Source organism: Schistocerca serialis, chromosome 7 (assembly GCF_023864345.2).
Source record: "Schistocerca serialis cubense isolate TAMUIC-IGC-003099 chromosome 7, iqSchSeri2.2, whole genome shotgun sequence".
Lineage (NCBI taxonomy): Eukaryota > Metazoa > Arthropoda > Insecta > Orthoptera > Acrididae > Schistocerca > Schistocerca serialis.
This window is the reverse complement of record NC_064644.1, coordinates 50,712,572-50,731,114: the sequence shown is the minus strand read 5'-3', so window position 1 is coordinate 50,731,114 and position 18,543 is coordinate 50,712,572. Positions and strand designations below refer to the sequence as shown.

The 18,543-nt window shown below is 40.0% G+C and overlaps 1 protein-coding gene across 3 annotated transcripts in view; it reads left to right on the top strand.

Moving 5' to 3' along the window:
* Positions 1-18,543, top strand: part of LOC126412500 (anaphase-promoting complex subunit 4) — a 113,748-nt gene that overhangs the window by 36,652 nt on the left and 58,553 nt on the right. The window lies entirely within an intron of this gene.

Below are 18,543 nucleotides of genomic sequence, written 5' to 3'. Positions count from 1 at the left end.
GGAGAACAGGAACATCTAGTGAGCTGGGAACTCAAAGTGACCACCAGACTGTGGCATTCTCAACCTACTTTCGTGCGGCTTGATGTAACCTATCATTTCATTTTCTAATTTTTATATTCATTATGGAAACTTGCCATTGGATTTCCAGTGAAGAGGAGTGACGACAGGCAATGGCCTGCCGCCCTGCATTCCCAATGTTTTTGTTCCTCTAACTTCCTCTTTAAATGAGGGGATTGGTTTCATTAGTCCCTTCTTCATCACGCTCACTTAATGAAACCCCCATGTACCTATCTGTTAACAACCACTGCTCTTACCGTGATAGTATCACACGAGTAATAGCATCGTTGTCCTGGGATATTTGATTGTTTTCAGGGCACTGGCACTTCCTGTCATTTGGTGAGATAAATTGACATGATGAGGATGGTCCCTTGATGCTTTATTAGATGAGATGGCAGTGACTGGTGAATTGGGGATCTTGCAGTTGATGCCAGCTCATCGTTCTGCCAGCAACTGTTTCCCACTGTTGCCTCCACCACTGCCACTAACACTGCATCAGCTAAGAATTGTATTTCAGAGTACCTGATCCAGGGTGACTTTATAGGGCAGAAATATAACGGACCATGCAGGCAATCGAAAACTACGTGTCCTTTTCTACTATAGGCATGCAGACTGTTTTCTTTGCGAAGCGCAAACACCTGCATTAGCCGCAATAGTGCTGTGACAACACTGAGGTATTGCTGTAGAGCCATTTACAAAATCATGTTATGTGACTTGTGGATCCAGACATACAAATCTGCCATGCTAAGCCCACTGTAGCTGTCAGGGAGCAACTTAGGCCGACTCAACTTTAGTGCTGATATCATAGTCGGATGTTGATGAATAGTGACCTGCAAATGTAGGATCTATTTTTGCCAAAATTTGCGTCTATTTTGGCAAAATTCAAATCTACTTTTTAAAAAAAAAGATTCACATGTAAAATTTAAGGTTGCCACTCAATGTGCCTGAAGACAAAACCTTAGTGTTTTGCAATAACTTTTTGGTGATTGGGGAGCTTTTTGGATGGAATGTTTGCTTTTGCAAAAACTCCAACAGTACAGTCCAAACCCCCCCCCCCCCCCCAACCCCCAACCCCAACCCAAAAAAAAAAAGAAAAAGTAAAGAAGAAGACTCTGCTTGTTTTCTGTTTTCAGCTCTGTCTACACTTTCAAGAAATTATTGCTTCTGTTGAGAAGCAAGAACATTTTCCGACTGGTAAACTGAGTGCTTCTCCTATTTAAAGTATTCCTCTGCATTTTTTTTCTTTCCCAACCCAGTTCAATATTTACATAATGCACAGGATATTAATTTTGACCTTTTGTGAGCATTCATAGCCATGTGACCCACACTTGGCAACACTACAGATAGAACAGACAAGGCACATGGCATGGTAGTGGAAGCAAAAATAACTATTTACATGTTAGGGGTAAAATTTCATAACAATCAGAATACATTGAATGGTTTTGTTTGTCAGTTGCTGTTAAGCAGACTGTTGACACTACAAACTGGCATCTGGTCATGAGAGTAAGCAAACTATAATTATGACTTCCAGAGGGGTGAGTAGCGAAGCAGGGAAACATGACCCCACCTTCTCGCAGGGCAATTGCTTACACCCGTGTTCTGTGTTTTGCCTTCCTTTTGATGTTGTGAGGGTCATAATCGAATTCTGAGATGGACTAGCATCAGTCTGTTCTCTCGTTTGAAAATAAGAAAAGAAAACAACGAACAATACACAAAACACAACACATTCAGTAATGGCTATCAAGCAGTTACTTGCTTAGGTTGGTGGGTCATAAACTTTGTGGTTCATACCCAACCTGTACCAGCATTTGATGGAACCACTGTTCAAAACAACTGTTCCCCAAAACTTTGACATTAAATATGTATGAATGATACCAATTTTTGAATTTAAACCTGCAGACAAATGTATTTGTTTCTTGGTTCAAAGATGCTAGGTCCCGCAGTTGAGCACTACATTGCATTACGTGGTATATATTTTACACACACCATTCAACAGACCATAACTGATATGACACCACAGCATTGTTGCATTGCATTCTTGTACTTTTTATTTTGCAGACATATTCTTAAGCTCATTATCTTTCCAAATTGGGCTTCGAAAGATGATGATGTGCAGTACAGTAACTGAAAATTTGTTGCATTTTCGATTTTTATATGCAGTAAATAAAGTTATTTCAGTTTATCTCTGATAAAATAGTTAATCTGAATGCAGTTCACTATGAAATAGCTTCTATTACAAAATTTTGCTTTTTTTCACATTTTAAGATGAATTCACATCTGTATTAAAATTTATTGCAAAATACAAATTTTTGAGGCACCTACTCAAGACTTTCAGGCAACATATGGGTAGTTAGAGAGAATGTCCTCAACAAGTAATAACATAGCACCCATGAACAGGCATGCAAAGATGATGATAACATCCACAAGAACGAAAGACTTAAGACCCTTAAATAGGGGTGCAAAATCAGTGCACAAGCTGTCTCTTGTCTGATCTGAAAGAGGCCATGAAGAGAAATAGTGTCCCACATCACACTAGTTTCACATGCATGTTTGATAAGTATGGACTGCCTGCTTATTGTCAGCATTAATACCCAGTCACTTATATATGACGCCTTGTCAGTGCCTTCGTCCTCGACTTCCCTCAGTGTGCTTCATTTAACTTACTGATGTGAGGCTAGAGTGTAGCCAGGATCAAAACCCGTCACTCAAGACTGTTCTGTGGCCAGTAGAAGTACCCCCAGATTAAACAATCACTTGTGCATCGAAAAAGAGGTCTGTAGCTTCAGTTCTGTAGATTGTAGCAAATACTCCACCCAACCAAACTGCACTTATTGTACTACATTGCAGAGTGTGGGTTCATGATTTGCGAGTCTACTCACTTCCCAAGCCATCACAGAGAACTAATGTCTTCAGCTAGCAGGAAACAAAATACCTCTTGCTTGTTGAACTAGTGATCAGGACCCATCAGTAGACATAATAGGGGGTAGGTGTCTTGACGAGTGGGTCAGTAGCGGATCTCATAATGGTAATGCACAGAAACAGCTGTCAGTGCTGTAATTGTTGTGACGCGTTGTGGTATAAGTTTGCTTGGAAGCCAGAAAGTGAAACTAGCAACCTGGTACAATTTTGTTTCATATAAGAAAACATGGAGTAATTGATATCATAAACGATAGCCAGTGCCTATAATTTCCTATGCCACAGGTGCAACCAGTTGTTCCATGCTGTCAGGTTAATTACATGATAAAACACCATCTATCCCCAATCGCAAAAATCTTTCACATTCTTGGTGCATATGTGGCCAGGCAAGGAGCAGGTGTGCCAGCACTTTTTTTTTAGCCTCATTAATACTTCGTGGCAAAGGGAAGACCTCCGAAATCTGACACCCTTGTCGTCGAAGCCATTTGGGGTGATTTTATATCTGCACTGTTTTCTGTATAATTTTGCATAGTAAATTATCTTCTCAAGACCTCCTTCAAATCGCTGGGCACAGGGAGAGTGTCAAATGTTTTTATGTGGGCCTGAAAGCATCGTTGCTTAGTATACGGTTTAAGTTATTGAGTGATCTGTTGGGAAAAAAAACTATACTTACATTATATATCTAAAAACAAAGATGATGTGACTTACCAAATGAAAGTGCTGGCAGGTCGACAGACACACAAACAAACACAAACATACACACAAAATTCTAGCTTTCGCAACCAACGGTTGCCTCGTCAGGAAAGAGGGAAGGAGAGGGAAAGATGAAAGGATTTGGGTTTTAAAGGAGAGGGTAAGGAGTCATTCCAATCCCGGGAGCGGAAAGACTTACCTTAGGGGGAAAAAAGGACGGGTATACACTCGCACACACACACATATCCATCCACACATATACAAACACAAGCAGACATATTTATTTGGTCTTTAAATATGTCTGCTTGTGTTTGTATATGTGTGGATGGATATGTGTGTGTGTGCGCGAGTGTATACCCGTCCTTTTTTCCCCCTAAGGTAAGTCTTTCCGCTCCCGGGATTGGAATGACTCCTTACCCTCTCCTTTAAAACCCAAATCCTTTCATCTTTCCCTCTCCTTCCCTCTTTCCTGACGAGGCAACCGTTGGTTGCGAAAGCTAGAATTTTGTGTGTATGTTTGTGTTTGTTTGTGTGTCTGTCGACCTGCCAGCACTTTCATTTGGTAAGTCACATCATCTTTGTTTTTAGATATATATTTCCTACGTGGAATGTTTCCCTCTATTATAACTATACTTACATTATTTACACTTGATCCCACTAATTATAAGTCTGTAAAATAGCTGCTGAATCAGAGGCTCAGACAGTTCTGTGACCATGTAGGCTGCAGATTCCTCAATTTGCGCCAAAGGGTGATTGGGTTTCGGGTTCCGCTGAATAGGTCAAGTGCCCACTATACGCAGGAGGTGGCTACACGGGTAGCAGGGGCTGTGTGGCATGGACTGGGCGGTTTTTTAGGTTAAAGGGTCTTGGGAAAACACAAGAAGGGCTTCAGTCACAAAGGGTGCAGGCTGAACACAGGAAGAATGTAGATACAGGAACCATTGGTACAACAGTTGTACATTGTCGTAGCTATGTTGGGAAAGTACCAGAGCTCCAAGCGCTAATAGAAAGCACTGATGCTCAAATCGTTACATGCGCTGAAAGCTGGCTAAAGCCGGATATAAGCTTAGGCGAAATATTTGCGAAGAACGTAACGGTGTTCCAAAAGGATTGGCTAAACATGGTCGGCGGTGGCGTGTTTGTTGCTGTGAGAAGTATTTTAACTTGTTGCGAAATGGAAGTAGATACTTCCTGTGAGTTAGTATGGGCAGAGGTCATTGTTGGCAACCGGAATAAAATAATAATTGGATCCTTTTGCCGACCTCCCAATTTAGATGATAAAGTTGCTGAAAGGTTCAAAGAAAACTTGAGTTTCATTTCAAACACGTACCCAACTCATACGACAATAGTTGGCGGTGACTTTAATTTACCCTCGATATGTTGGTGGAAATACATGTTTAATTACGGAGGTACGCGTAAAATATCATCCGAAATTGTGCTAAACGCATTCTCTGAAAATTATTTCGAGCAGTTAGTTCATGAGCCCACGCAAATAGCAAACGGTTGTGAAAACACACTTGACCTCTTAGCAACAAATTATCCTGAGTTAATAATGAGCATCAAAACCAATTCAGGGATTAGTGAACTCAGGGTTGTCGTAGCGAGATTGAATATTGTAATCCCAAAATCCTTGAAAAATAAGCGAGAAATATACCTGTTCAAAAAAGCAGATAAAAATTAACTTGACGCCTTCATGAGAGACAATCTCCACTCATTCCAGATTAATAATATAAGTTTAGACCAGATGTGGCTTAAATTCAAAAAATAGTATTGGCAGCAATTGGGAGAATTATACCAAATAAATTATCAAACGATGGAGCTGATCCTCCTTGGTACACAAAACAGGTTAGAACACTCTTGCAGAAACAACAAAACAAACATGTCAAATTTAAACAGACACATAATCCCCAAGATTGGCGATCTTTTACAGAAGATCGAAATTTAGCGCGCACTTCAATGTGAGATGTTCAAAACAATTTCCACAACGAAACTCTCAAAACCTGGCAGAAAATCCAAAGATTCTGGTTGTGTGTGAAGCATGTTAGCGGCAAGAAAAAATCGATGCCTTCTCTGCGCAATAGCAGTGGAGATACTATCAAAGACAGTGTTACCAAAGCAGAGTTGCTAAACACAACCTTCTGAAATGCCTTCACAAAAGAAGATGAAGTAAATATTCCTGAATTCAAATCGAGACCAGCTACCTACATGAGTAACGTAGAAGTAAATATCCTCGGAGTAGTGAAGCAACTTAAATCACTTAATAAAAGCAATTCTTCTGGTCCAGACTGTATACCAATTAGGTTCCTTTCGTAGTATGCTGATGCATTAGCTCCATACTTAGCAGTCATATACAACCATTCGTTCGATGAAAGATCCGTACCCAAAGAATGGAAAGTTGTACAGGTCACACCAATATTCAAGAAAGGCAGTAGGAGTAATCCACTAAATTACAGGCCCATATCGTTAACATCGATATGCAGCAGGATTTTGGAACATATATTGTGTTCGAACATTATGAATTACCTCTAAGAAAATGGTCTATTGACACACAGTCAACATGGGTTTAGAAAACATCGTTCCTGTCAAACACAACTTGCTCTTTATTCACATGAAGTGTTGAGTGCCGTTGACAAGGGATTTCAGATCGATTCGGTATTTCTGGAAGGCTTTTGACTCGGTACCACACAAGTGGCTCGTAGTGAAATTGAGTGCTTATGGAATATTGTCTTAGTTATGTGACTGGATTTGTGATTTCCTGTCAGTGAGGTCACAGTTTGTAGCTGTTGACGGAAAGTCATCGAGTAAAACAGAAGTGGTTTCTGGCGTTCCCCAAGGTAGTTTTATAGGCCCTTTGCTGTTCCTTATCTATATAGATGGTTTGGGATACAGTCAGAGAAGACGCCTTTGGTTGTTTGCAGAGGACACTGCCATTTATCGACTAATAAAGTCATCAGAAGATGAAAGCAAACTGCAAAATGATGTAGGAAAGATATCTGAATGGTGCGAAAAGTGGTAGTTGACCCTGAATAACGAAAAGTGTGAGGTCATCCACATGAGTGCTAAAAGGAACTCGTTAAACTTTGGTTACATGATAAATCAGTCTAATCGAAAAGCCATAAATTCAACAAAATACCTAGGTATTACAATTATGAACAACTTAAACTGGAAGGAACGCATAGAAAATGTTGCAGGGAAGGCTAACCAAAGACTGTGTTTTATTGGCAAGACACTTAGAAAATGTAACAGACCGACTAAGGAGACTGCCTACGCTACGCTTGTCCGTCCTCTATTGAAATACTATTGCGCAGCGTGGGATCCTTACCAGATAGGACTGACGGAGTACATCGAAAAAGTTCAAAGAAAGGCAGCATGTTTTGTATTATTGCGAAATATGAGAGTGAGTGTCACAGAAATGATATAGGATTTGGGCTGGAAATCATTAAATGAAAGGCATTTTTCGTTAAGACGGAATCTTCTCACAAAGTTCCAATAACCAATTTTCTCCTTCGAATGTGAAAATATTTTGTTGACACCGACCTAGATAGGGAGGAAGGATCACCACGATAAAATAAGGGAAATCTGAGCTCGTACAGAAAGATACAGGTGTTCATTCTTTCCGCACGCTATACGAGATTGGAATAATATAGAATTGTGAAAGTGGTTCAATGAACCCTCTGCCAGGCACTTAAATGTGATTTGGAGATTATCCATGTAGATATAAATGTAGATAGAATTCTTGATGTGCTGCTCCCGGGTAGACCCAGTGACTATATTGTCATCTAAATAGTTCACAGCTTGTGGTACTCCTGTTGCTGTAAGTGTTCTTGAATTACTGCGGGATTGCTCGTAACACCTAAAGGTAGCTTATTATATTGACATAAAGCAAAGGATGCATCGATTACCACGAAGCACTTTCATTCTGCATAAGGTAGTTGCAGGTATGTGACAGCTAAATCTATCTTAAAACAGAACTGCCCTCCTGATGACCTAGCCAACTTCTCTGCTGTACACAGGACTGGATAAACATCTGCCTTAGATTGAGTGCTAATTGATGCTCTAAAATTGTCAAATTATGCAAGTAGGCTTTTAATTGCCTTCATGGGCTTTCCCTATTGCCTTGATGTTGTTGGAAACACAACACTTCACTGCAGGAAATATTATTAGATGTGAAATGTAGGAAGGGGAAAGGATGGGTGAGAAATCGTAGCAGATAGCTGCACAGGGTGTTGTGATAATGTAGTGGCAGAAGTTGATTTACCACTTCTAACGAGCAGTCACCTTAACTGCTTGGGTCATCCGGACACAGTTAGTGACTGACTCAAATTTACAACTTATCACACAGTGCAGTGCAGCATTGCTCATCCATTAAACTCTCTGCTCGCAAATCCTGATTCCCATAAGAGTTTAGGCAATATTTGTGCAGTCGCACTAAAACAAACATCAAGGAGCCATCTGACAGAACAGACACTAATCAGATATATACATTTCTGGAAAAGAGGTTAACAGCTCCTCAATGTTTGTTCCAGTGCCAATGCACAGATATCGTCCAGACTCCCACGGGAACCAAGATGTGCAAGTATAGTGTTTAACAGGCAAGGGACTGTGCATTGCAGCTTGCAGTAAGTTGGAAATTTCAATCAGACGGGGATCTTGTCCAGCTGGCTGAAGCAGTTAAGGCAGTTGCTCATTAGAAGTGGTAAATCTAGATTCGAGTCCTGGTCCGGCACAAATTTTCATCTTCCGCCATTGCGTTACCACAGTGCCCCATGTGGCTAGCCATCACAGTTTCCGATCAACCCTTTCCCTTTCCTTCTCTTTCCCTTTTCTACAATTCATGTTTACACGTGTGCACCAGCCATGTCATCATTCGTGGTGATGGACATACCTGGCAGAAAAAAACACCACTCCGATGTGTACAGTTGTGCTATTAACTGAATCTTATATTTGAAAAGCCAGTAAATGAGTTTTGACCAAAAATGACAGTTGATACTGGTGAAGACACTACAGAATACATTATTTCTCTAAGTACGTTTGACCATTATTTGATCTTAACAGCAATAGGTCAGTTAATGTACAATACCAAACAATGTTTAATTGCCTTGAGAGATAGTATACTTACATGTCAGTATGTTTCAGCCATAATTAGGGATACAGAATCTCTGGCATTCAGTTGTAAATCGTTATCCCTGTTATTAACAAGTGAGGTCGTCATTGTGATTGTTGTGTTGGCTCTTACAGATAGCACCAGACTGACGCTATGCAATGTGGTGCCACAGACTTTGAGCAGCTTTGACAGATGGTGCCCATATTTCAGAAGCTAATTTCCAAAAGGTACCAAATCCATAAAATCTAGTTTACCAGTACTTTGCATCATTTGGTACTCTGCATCATGAACAGCAAGTCTTCTGGGGAAATATATAATGGATATGGTACATTTAAAAAATATTGGGGTCCCCATACATGAGGTCTTGCCCCAGAAAATTTTCTAAATTTTAGATGAAAAATAGTGAGTTTTAAACTTTTTTAAGCATTTTAGAGTCAAATGATCAACATTAGAACCCCGAAAACTGGACTCTCGATAACTCAACATTCCGGGAAACTCGACAAGCCTGACACGTTTTTTGGCTTTGAAAAAAGGCAGCAGTAGCCGACTGAGACGCAGCAACAGATAAGTAAACCGCTTTTGTGACATTTACGAGTTCCTAACCAGGAGCGAATTTTATTGTATCATCTGTGTGCTTTAATTGTTTAGTTTCTTGAGTTTCTGCATGTGAATTTAACATATAATAGCCACAGTTCTCGCGTTTTTGTTTGCGTCAGAAAGTAAACCGCTTTTGTGACATATTACAAGTTCCTTATCAGGGGCAAATTATTTAGTTTCACCTGAGTGCTTCAGTAGTTAGGTTTTTTAATATCTGCGTATTACTACACACAGTTCGTGTGTTTTCGTCAGAGTCTACAGTAGATTTGCGCAGCACATGCCGATAGTCCGTTTATCTGCATAGTTTAGTTTTCCACGGTCTTTAGTATGGACAGGGACTGCAATTGTAGTGTGCCCATGCGAGCCAAGTTGGTGACACTTCGCTCTCAGCTTCAGGCTGTGATGGCTTCGGTTACACAGCTTGAGGCTGCAGTGGATGGGCACCACTGTTTTGGGCCGGCCGTGGGGATCCAATGGACGTCCAGCCCATCAGAGTCCTCCGATCGGTCCTCACCGGTGGCCAACCCAGTTACTGCTCAAACTGAGGCTGACCCCTCACCTGTGGTTGAATGGGAGCTCACCCCGGGGCAAAGCAGGCTGCGAAAGACTTCCCAGGCGGCCGCACGTAAGGCCTCCCCAATTTGTCTGACAAACAGGTTCCAGGTGCTGTCTGTGGCTGACACTGTCACTGTGCCAGATGCCGTTACCTGTCCTGTTTCAGAGGAAACCACTCAGCTTGCAAGATCCGGGCAATCGCAGAGGGTGGGGTTATGGGTAGTTGGGAGCTCCAACGTTAGGCGCGTTATGGGGCCCCTTAGGGACTTGGCTGACAAGAAGGGTAAGAAAACCGATGTGCAATCTGTGCGCGTACCGAGTGGAATCATTCCAGATGTGGAAAGGGTCATTCCAGATGCCATGAAGAGCACAGTTGCTGAAAGGTTTGTAGAAAACTTGAGTTTGCTGACATCAGTACCAATGATGTGTGTCACTTTGGATCTGAAGAGATTCTCTCTGGTTTCGAGTGGCTAACAGAAGTGGTAAAGGCTGCCAGTCTTGCTTGCAAGATGAAAACGGAACTGACCATTTGCAACATAGTCGACAGGACCGATCACGGACCTCTGGTAAAGAGCCGAGAGGAGAGTCTGAATCAGAGGCTCAGATGGTTCTGCGACCATGTAGGCTGCAGATTCCTCGACTTGCACCAGAGGGTGGTTGGGTTTCGGGTTCCGCTGAATAGGTCAGTGTCCAGTATATGCAGGAGGTGGCTATACAGGTAGCAGGGGCTGTGTGGTGTGGACTGGGCGGTCTTTTAAGTTAGGGCTTCAGTCACAAAGGGAGCAGGCTGAACACAGGAAGAACGTAGAGACAAAAACCTTTGGTATAACAGTTGTGAATTGTTGTAGCTGTGTTGGGAAAGTACCAGAGCTCCAAGCGCTAATAGAAAGCACTGATGCTCAACTCGTTACACGCACTGAAAGCTGGCTAAAGCCGGATATAAGCAAGGCTGAAATTTTTGCGAAGAACCTAACGGTGTTTCAAAATGATAGGCTATACACACTTGGCTGTGGTGTGTTTGTTGCTGTCAGAAGTAGTTTAACTTGTTGCGAAATTGAAGTAGATACTTCCTGTGAGTTAGTATGGGCAGAGGTCATTGTTGGCAAGTGGAATAATATAATGATTGGATCCTTTTACCGACCTCCCAGAGCAGATGATACAGTTGCTGAAAGGTTTGTAGAAAACTTGAGTTTGATTTCAAACGCATACCCAACTCATATGATAATAGTTGGTGGTGACTTTAATTTACCCTCGATATGTTGGCAGAAATACATGTTTAATTCCGGAGGTACGCTTAAAATATCATCCGAAATTGTGCTAAACACATTCTCTGAAAATTATTTCGAGCAGTTAGTTCATGAGCCTACGCGAATAGTAAACGGTTGTGAAAACACACTTGACCTCTTAGCAACAAATAATCTTTAGTTAATAACGAGCATCAAAACCGATTCAGGGATTAGTGAACACAGTGTTGTCGTAGCGAGAATGAATATTGTAATCCCCAAATACCCGAAAAATAAGCGAAAAATAGACCTATTCAAAAAAGCGGATAAAAATTCACCTGACGCCTTCCTCAGAGACAATCTCCATTCATTCCAAATTAATAGTATAAGTGTAGACTAGATGTTTCTTAAATTCAAAGAAATAGTATCAGGACCAATCGAGAGATTTATACCAAATAAATTAACAAACGACGGAGCTGATCCTCCTTGGCACATAAAACGGGTTAGAACACTGTTGCAGAAACAACGAAACAAGCATGCCAAATTTAAACAGACGCAAAATCCCCAAAATTGGTGATCTTTTACAGAAGCTTGAAATTTAGCACGGACTTATATGCGAGATGCCTATAACAGTTTCCACAAGAAAATGTTGTCTCAAATCCTGTCAGAAAATTCAAAGAGATTCTGGTCGTATGTGAAGTATGTTAGCAACAAGAAACAATCAATGCCTTCTGTGCGCTAAAGCAATGGAGATACTATCGAAGACAGTGCTGCCAAAGCAGAGTTACTAAACACAGTCTTCCAAAATGCCTCCTCAAAAGAAGACAAAGTAAATATTCCAGAATTCGAATCAAGAACAGCTGCCAACATGAGTAACGTAGAAGTAAATATCCTCGGAGTAGTGAGGCAGCTTAAATCACTTAATAAAAGCAAGTCTTCTAGTCCAGACTGTATACCAATTAAGTTCCTTTCAGAGTATGCTGATGCATTAGCTCCATGCTTAACAATCATATTCAATTGTTCTCTCGACGTAAGATCCGCACCCAAAGACTGGAGAGTTGCACAGGTCACACCAATATTCAAGAAAGGTAGTATGAGTAATCCACTAAATTACAGGCCCATATTGTTAACGTCGATATGTAGCAGGATTTTAGAACATATATTGTGTTCGAACACTATGAATTGCCTTGAATAAAACTGTCTATTGACACACAGTCAACATGGGTTTAGAAAACATTGTCCCTGTGAAACACAACTAGCTCATAGATGTTCAGCAGCAAACTGTTGTAGCAGTACGCTGATTTTTTGCCCACAAGGTATTAATGAGGCTTGTTGTTGTTGTGGTCTTCAGTCCTGAGACTGATGCAGCTCTCCATGCTACTCTATCCTGTGCAAGCTTCTTCACTCCCAGTACCTACTGCAACTTACATCCTTCTGAATCTGCTTAGTGTATTCATCTCTACGATTTTTAACCTCCACGTTGCCCTCCAATACTAAATTGGCGATCCCTTGATGCCTCAGAATAAGTCCTACCAACCGATCCCTTCTTCTAGTCAAGTTGTGCCACAAACTCCTCTTCTCCCCAATTCTATTCAATACCTCCTCATTAGTTATGTGATCTCCCCATCTAATCTTCAGCATTCTTCTGTAGCACCACATTTCGAAAGCTTCTATTCTCTTTTTGTCCAAACTATTTATCGTCCTTGTTTCACTTCCATTCATGGCTACACTCCATACAAATACTTTCAGAAACAACTTCCTGACACTTAAATCTATACTCGATGTTAACAAATTTCTCTTCTTCAGAAATGCTTTCCTTGCCATTGCCAGTCTGCATTTTATATCCTCTCTACTTCTACCGTCATCAGTTATTTTGCTCCCCAAATAGCAAAACTCCTTTACCACTTTAAGTGTCTCATTTCCTAATCTAATTCCCTCAGTCACACCAAACTTAATTCGACTACATTCCATTATCCTCGTTTTGCTTTTGTTGATGTTCATCTTATATCCTCCTTTCAAGACACTATCCATTCCGTTCAACTGCTCTTCCAAGTCCTTTGCTGTCTCTGACAGAATTACAATGTCATCCGCAAACCTCAAAGTTTTTACTTCTTCTCCATGGATTTTAATACCTACTCCGAATTTTTCTTTTGTTTCCTTTACTGCTTGCTCAGTATACAGATTGAATAACATCGAGGAGAGGCTACAACCCTGTCTCACTAGATTCCCAACCACTGCTTCCCTTTCATGTCCCTCAACTCTTATAACTGCCATCTGGTTTCTGTACAAATTGTAAATAGCCTGTCGCTCCCTGTATTTGACCCCTGCCACCTTCAGAATTTGAAAGAGAGTATTCCAGTCAACATTGTCAAAGGCTTTCTCTAAGTCTACAAATGCTAGAAACGTAAGTTTACCTTTCCTTAATCTAGCTTCTAAGATAAGTCGTAGGGTCAGTATTGCCTCATGTGTTCCAATATTTCTACGGAATCCGATCTGATCTTCCCTGAGGTCGGCTTCTACTAGTTTTTCCATTCATCTGTAAAGAATCCGCGTAAGTATTTTGCATCTGTGACTTATTAAACTGATAGTTTGGTGATTTTCACATCTGTCAACACCTACTTTCTTTGGGATTGGAATTATTATATTTTTCTTGAAGTCTGAGGGAATTTCGCCTGTCTCATACATCTTGCTCACCAGATGGTAGAGTTTTGTCAGGATTGGCTGTCCCAAGGCTGTTAGTAGTTCTAATGGAATGTTGTCTGCTCCCGGGGCCTTGTTTCGGCTTAGGTCTTTCAGTGCTCTATCAAACTCTTCACGCAGTATCATATCACCCATTTCATCTTCATCTACATCCTCTTCCACTTCCATAATATTGTCCTTAAGTACATCACCCTTGTATAGACCTTCTATATACTCCTTCCACCTTTCTGCTTTCCCTTCTTTGCTTAGAACTGGGTTTCCATCTGAGCTCTTGATATTCATGCAAGTGGTTCTCTCTTCTCCAAAGGTCTCTTTAATTTTTCTGTAGGTAGTATCTATCTTACCCCTCATGAGATAAGCCTCTACATCCTTACATTTGTCCTCTAGCCATCCCTGTTTAGCCATTTTGCACTTCCTGTCGATCTCATTTTTAAGACGTTTGTATTCCTTTTTGCCTGCTTCACTTGCTGCACTTTTGTATTTTCTCCTTTAATCAGTTAAATTCAGTATCTCTTCTGTTACCCAAGGATTTCTACTAGCCCCCGTCTTTTTACCTACTTGATCCTCTGCTGCCTTCACTATTTCATTCCTCAAAGCTACCCATTCTTCTTCTACTGTATTTCTTTCCCCCATTCCTGTCAATTGTTTCCTTATGCTCTCCCTGAAACTCTGTACTACCTCTGGGTCTTTCAGTTTATCCAGGTCCCATCTCCTTAAATTCCCACCTTTTTGCAGTTTCTTCAGATTTAATCTACGGTTCATAACCAATAGATTGTTGTCAGAGTCCACATCTGCCCCTGGAAATGTCTTACAATTTAAAACGTGGTTCCTAAATCTCTGTCTTACCATTATATAATCTATCTGAAACTTGTCAGTATCTACAGGCTTCTTCCATGTATACAACCTTCTTTTATGATTCTTAAACCAAGTGTTAGGTTTGATTAAGTTGTGCTCTGTGCAAAATTCTACCAGGCGGCTTCCTCTTTCATTTTGTACCCCCTGTCCATATTCACTTACTACGTTTCCTTCTCTCCCTTTTCCTACTGCCGAATTCCAGTCACCCATGACTATTAAATTTTCGTCTCCCTTCACTATCTGAATAATTTCTTTTATTTCATCATACATTCCTTCAATTTCTTCGTCATCTGCAGAGCTAATTGGCATATAATCTTGTACTACTGTGGCAGGTGTGGGCTTTGTATCTATCTTGGCGACAATAATGCATTCATTATGCTGTTTGTAGTAGCTTACCCGCATTCCTAATTTCCTAGTCATTATTAAACCTACTCCTGCATTACCCCTATTTGATTTTGTGTTTATAACCCTGTAGTCACCTGACCAGAAGTCTTGTTCCTCCTGCCACCAAACTTCGCTAATTCCCACTATATCTAACTTTAACCTATCTCTTTCCCTTTTTAAATTTTCTAACCTACCTGCCCGATTAAGGGATCTGTCATTCCACACTCCGATCCGTTCAACGCCAGTTTTCTTTCTCCTGATAACGATGTCCTCTTGAGTTCCAAGTCCAGTTCAGGTCTAGAGCACAAAGTAACAGGTGTAGTGGAAACAGCATATGGAGGCTTCAGTAAGAGATTTGAACTACCTGTCCGCTCTTTAAGGGCAGGTATATAAAGGGCCAATGGTCATCCATGTGTGGTGTGTTTGCCAAGACCTGTGGAGTTGCAGCAACCAAAACTGTAACTATGTGCCACAAAAATATTATTGTATTGTATTGTACTGTATCACCATCATTCTCTAGACTAAGACTGGAATGGTAGTATATCAGATTCCTAGCCCTTCTGATTTAGACTCTCTAACTAGTACAAGGGCAAGGCAGAGATGTAAACCTCACTGAAAAGTAGTGCCCCTATTGTAGTGGAGAGTGAATGGACTTGGAACACATGCAGAAATTGAAACTGTTGTCATAAGGAAGATGTCTGTGTTTGTGTCCACAGTGGACACATTTTAATCCTGCTGACATTTGTTCATGACTGAATTGTTGAACTTTGTGTGAACAGGATGAAAGATGAAGTGTCCATCTATGGGAGCAAGACATACCACACCTACATAAATGTGCAAGTAATAGTGGGTTAATGCTGAAACATAGTTCTTCAAAATATTTTAGTAAGTTGATGATGATTTCATAAAATGCCTGATTTATTATGTACCATTGAGGTCTGGCGCTGACTAAACAAGCCCATTATGAATTTCACAGTTCTTGAATTCTCTCTCTTTTTTTCTCTGCTCCAGTAATCTAACTTAGTAATGGCACTAAATGAATTTAGTTGATTGTAACTATAGTGCAAACATTCAAGTGTTCAGATTTGCTTTAACTTTGTAGTTTCCCCATATTGTAACCTGCAAAACAGATTCAGGTGTGTTGATGGTTGAGTTTGTCCTGCTGGCAGAGTATTTTATCACAGTGCTTTAGTGTCATAACTTACAGTCACCATCAGATGTTATCAGTGCTTGTGAAATGCCAAGAAAATACTTATATACTCTGATCATCACTTTTCGTGTGACTTTTTCCATATTAATTCAATCCTGTGTCACCTTGGAACATCCCCTGTGGACTTTTGTTCTGTATTCAGTTCATTCCTGTAAATTCACTTATTTTGGACCCATAGATGACAATGGGTGCACAGATATTAATTTTCTGGTTTTCTCCAAAGCTTCCTGGGATCTCTAGGAGGATTACTCTCACTATAGGTGCTGCCACCCCCATAATGTAGAGCACTCTGTCCAATCCAGTCCTGTTGTTTGCTCAGAGCCCCAAGTGTTACGTAATATGCTCACTCCTAACACTCGTAAATGTTGGTACTGCGGGGTAAAAGCATACACAGAATATCGCAAAGTATTACAGTTTTATTTTCAGATACAAAATGGCACTGAATGAACTTTGTGTCTCAAAAGATGGTTGTAACATTCACCTGCTTTATTTCATCGTTGATTGTCCTCGGTATCGACATACTGTGTTGCTATGCTGGCTGAAAAAGGGAGGGGGGTGTAAGTTCAACACTGATTGCTTTAAATGATGTAGCCAACAGGTGCACATTTGCATTTCACAGTTCTTTAATTTCACTGTTCACAACCCCCAGTAATACACAGTTAATTGGCCAGAGCACAAATGTTTAACTTTTGATAAGCCTCATTAATAATTTGCAGGCAAACATCAACATACTGCTACAATAGTTTACTGTTGAACATCTACGAGCAGTAAAAACCTAAATATATATTTCAAAGTCTTTCAAATAAATTGAACAAACAGTCATTGCTTTAATACGTGGCCTGTTGTGTAACACTTATTTCATGGTTAAGCTGATGATGCATTGTTGTTGTTCTAACCAACACAGGCCTCTTGTCTGAAACTCGGTCGTGGACTGTCTGTCTCATGACCAAAAACTGGACCTTTATATATCAGCACAATAATAGATGCTGAAACTACACATTGTTCGATGTTTAATTTACAGAAATTACAATTAAAACATAATTCGTTCAATCAACTGAATACATCAAAAAATTGCGTCTTTTTAACAGTTTCTTGTACTACAAGAGTTAGGCCGAATTACTTGTTTAAATGATGAAATTAACAGGTATCGTTATGGAAACAATACTTTTGACAAAACTGTTAATTAGTTTGGAATTAATTAAGGGCTGGTTTTGCTAACATGTTTTCGAATAGAGCCAAATACATTCTTTAAGAATACTATTAGTTGTTCCTCCAAATGTTTATAATTAGTACAGAATTTATATTTGTTTATGAGTCAACAATAGAATTTAAGTTATGCAACAATTGCTGATTTCACACTATAACAAAGGATACTAACTAGGAATAGTCTAAATAAATCAGGAAATTAATTGCCTGCACAAAACTAAGCACAAAATTAGATCTGGTCATATATTCTTTAAAACTGAAGGCCATCCTTTCTCTTTTATGAAAATGTAGATTATACTTGCGTATGTTAATGGTAATTAGTCAGAAATGAAAAAATGAATTTTAAGGAGGCAGATGGCAAAACAAGAGGGGGGAGTAAAAAAATATCCCAGCTTGCTTCGTCACATGGTCAGTGAATCAATTTAGGTTGCTGTATCATCAAACTTGTTTATACAAATAAAAATGAAAAGCTTTGGCAGAGATATTGCTTCTTTCCGTCCAACTCTTATGAGTCACTATTATGTTCTTAGTGTGCAGGTGGAGTTAAAAAAATTACTGACCATAGAGTATCACTTTTACAGAGAATTTATTGCCTTACAAAACAGCAAACCAATGGAAAACATTTGTGAGCTACAGTGCTAATGCCACAATTCCTGTGAGTAGAAACAAAACCAAACTGAAAATAATGCAAATATGTGCATGTTATGTAAGTTAGCCTGTAAATTTTGTGGTTGAAGGAATGATGAGAAAGTTTTTGGCTGAAACTCTCATCTTTTTATTGTAAGTGAACAGAACGCCATGAGCTTTTATGTATCCTTGTTGTGTTAACTGCTGGCTTTTTCTTAGACTTTTAACACTTTCAAGGAAAGTCCGTCTCATATTAACTATCTAGCCGGCACTGTATCGAGTTGTGGCGAGGGGGGCCGCTTTAACTTATTTGTATCTTGATTTTAAACAGAAATGTAACCCATGTTTTGTTCTTCAAGCAGAGCATCAATGAAGTTTAAACATGACCAACAAATCTGATAAATGCTTAAATGTTT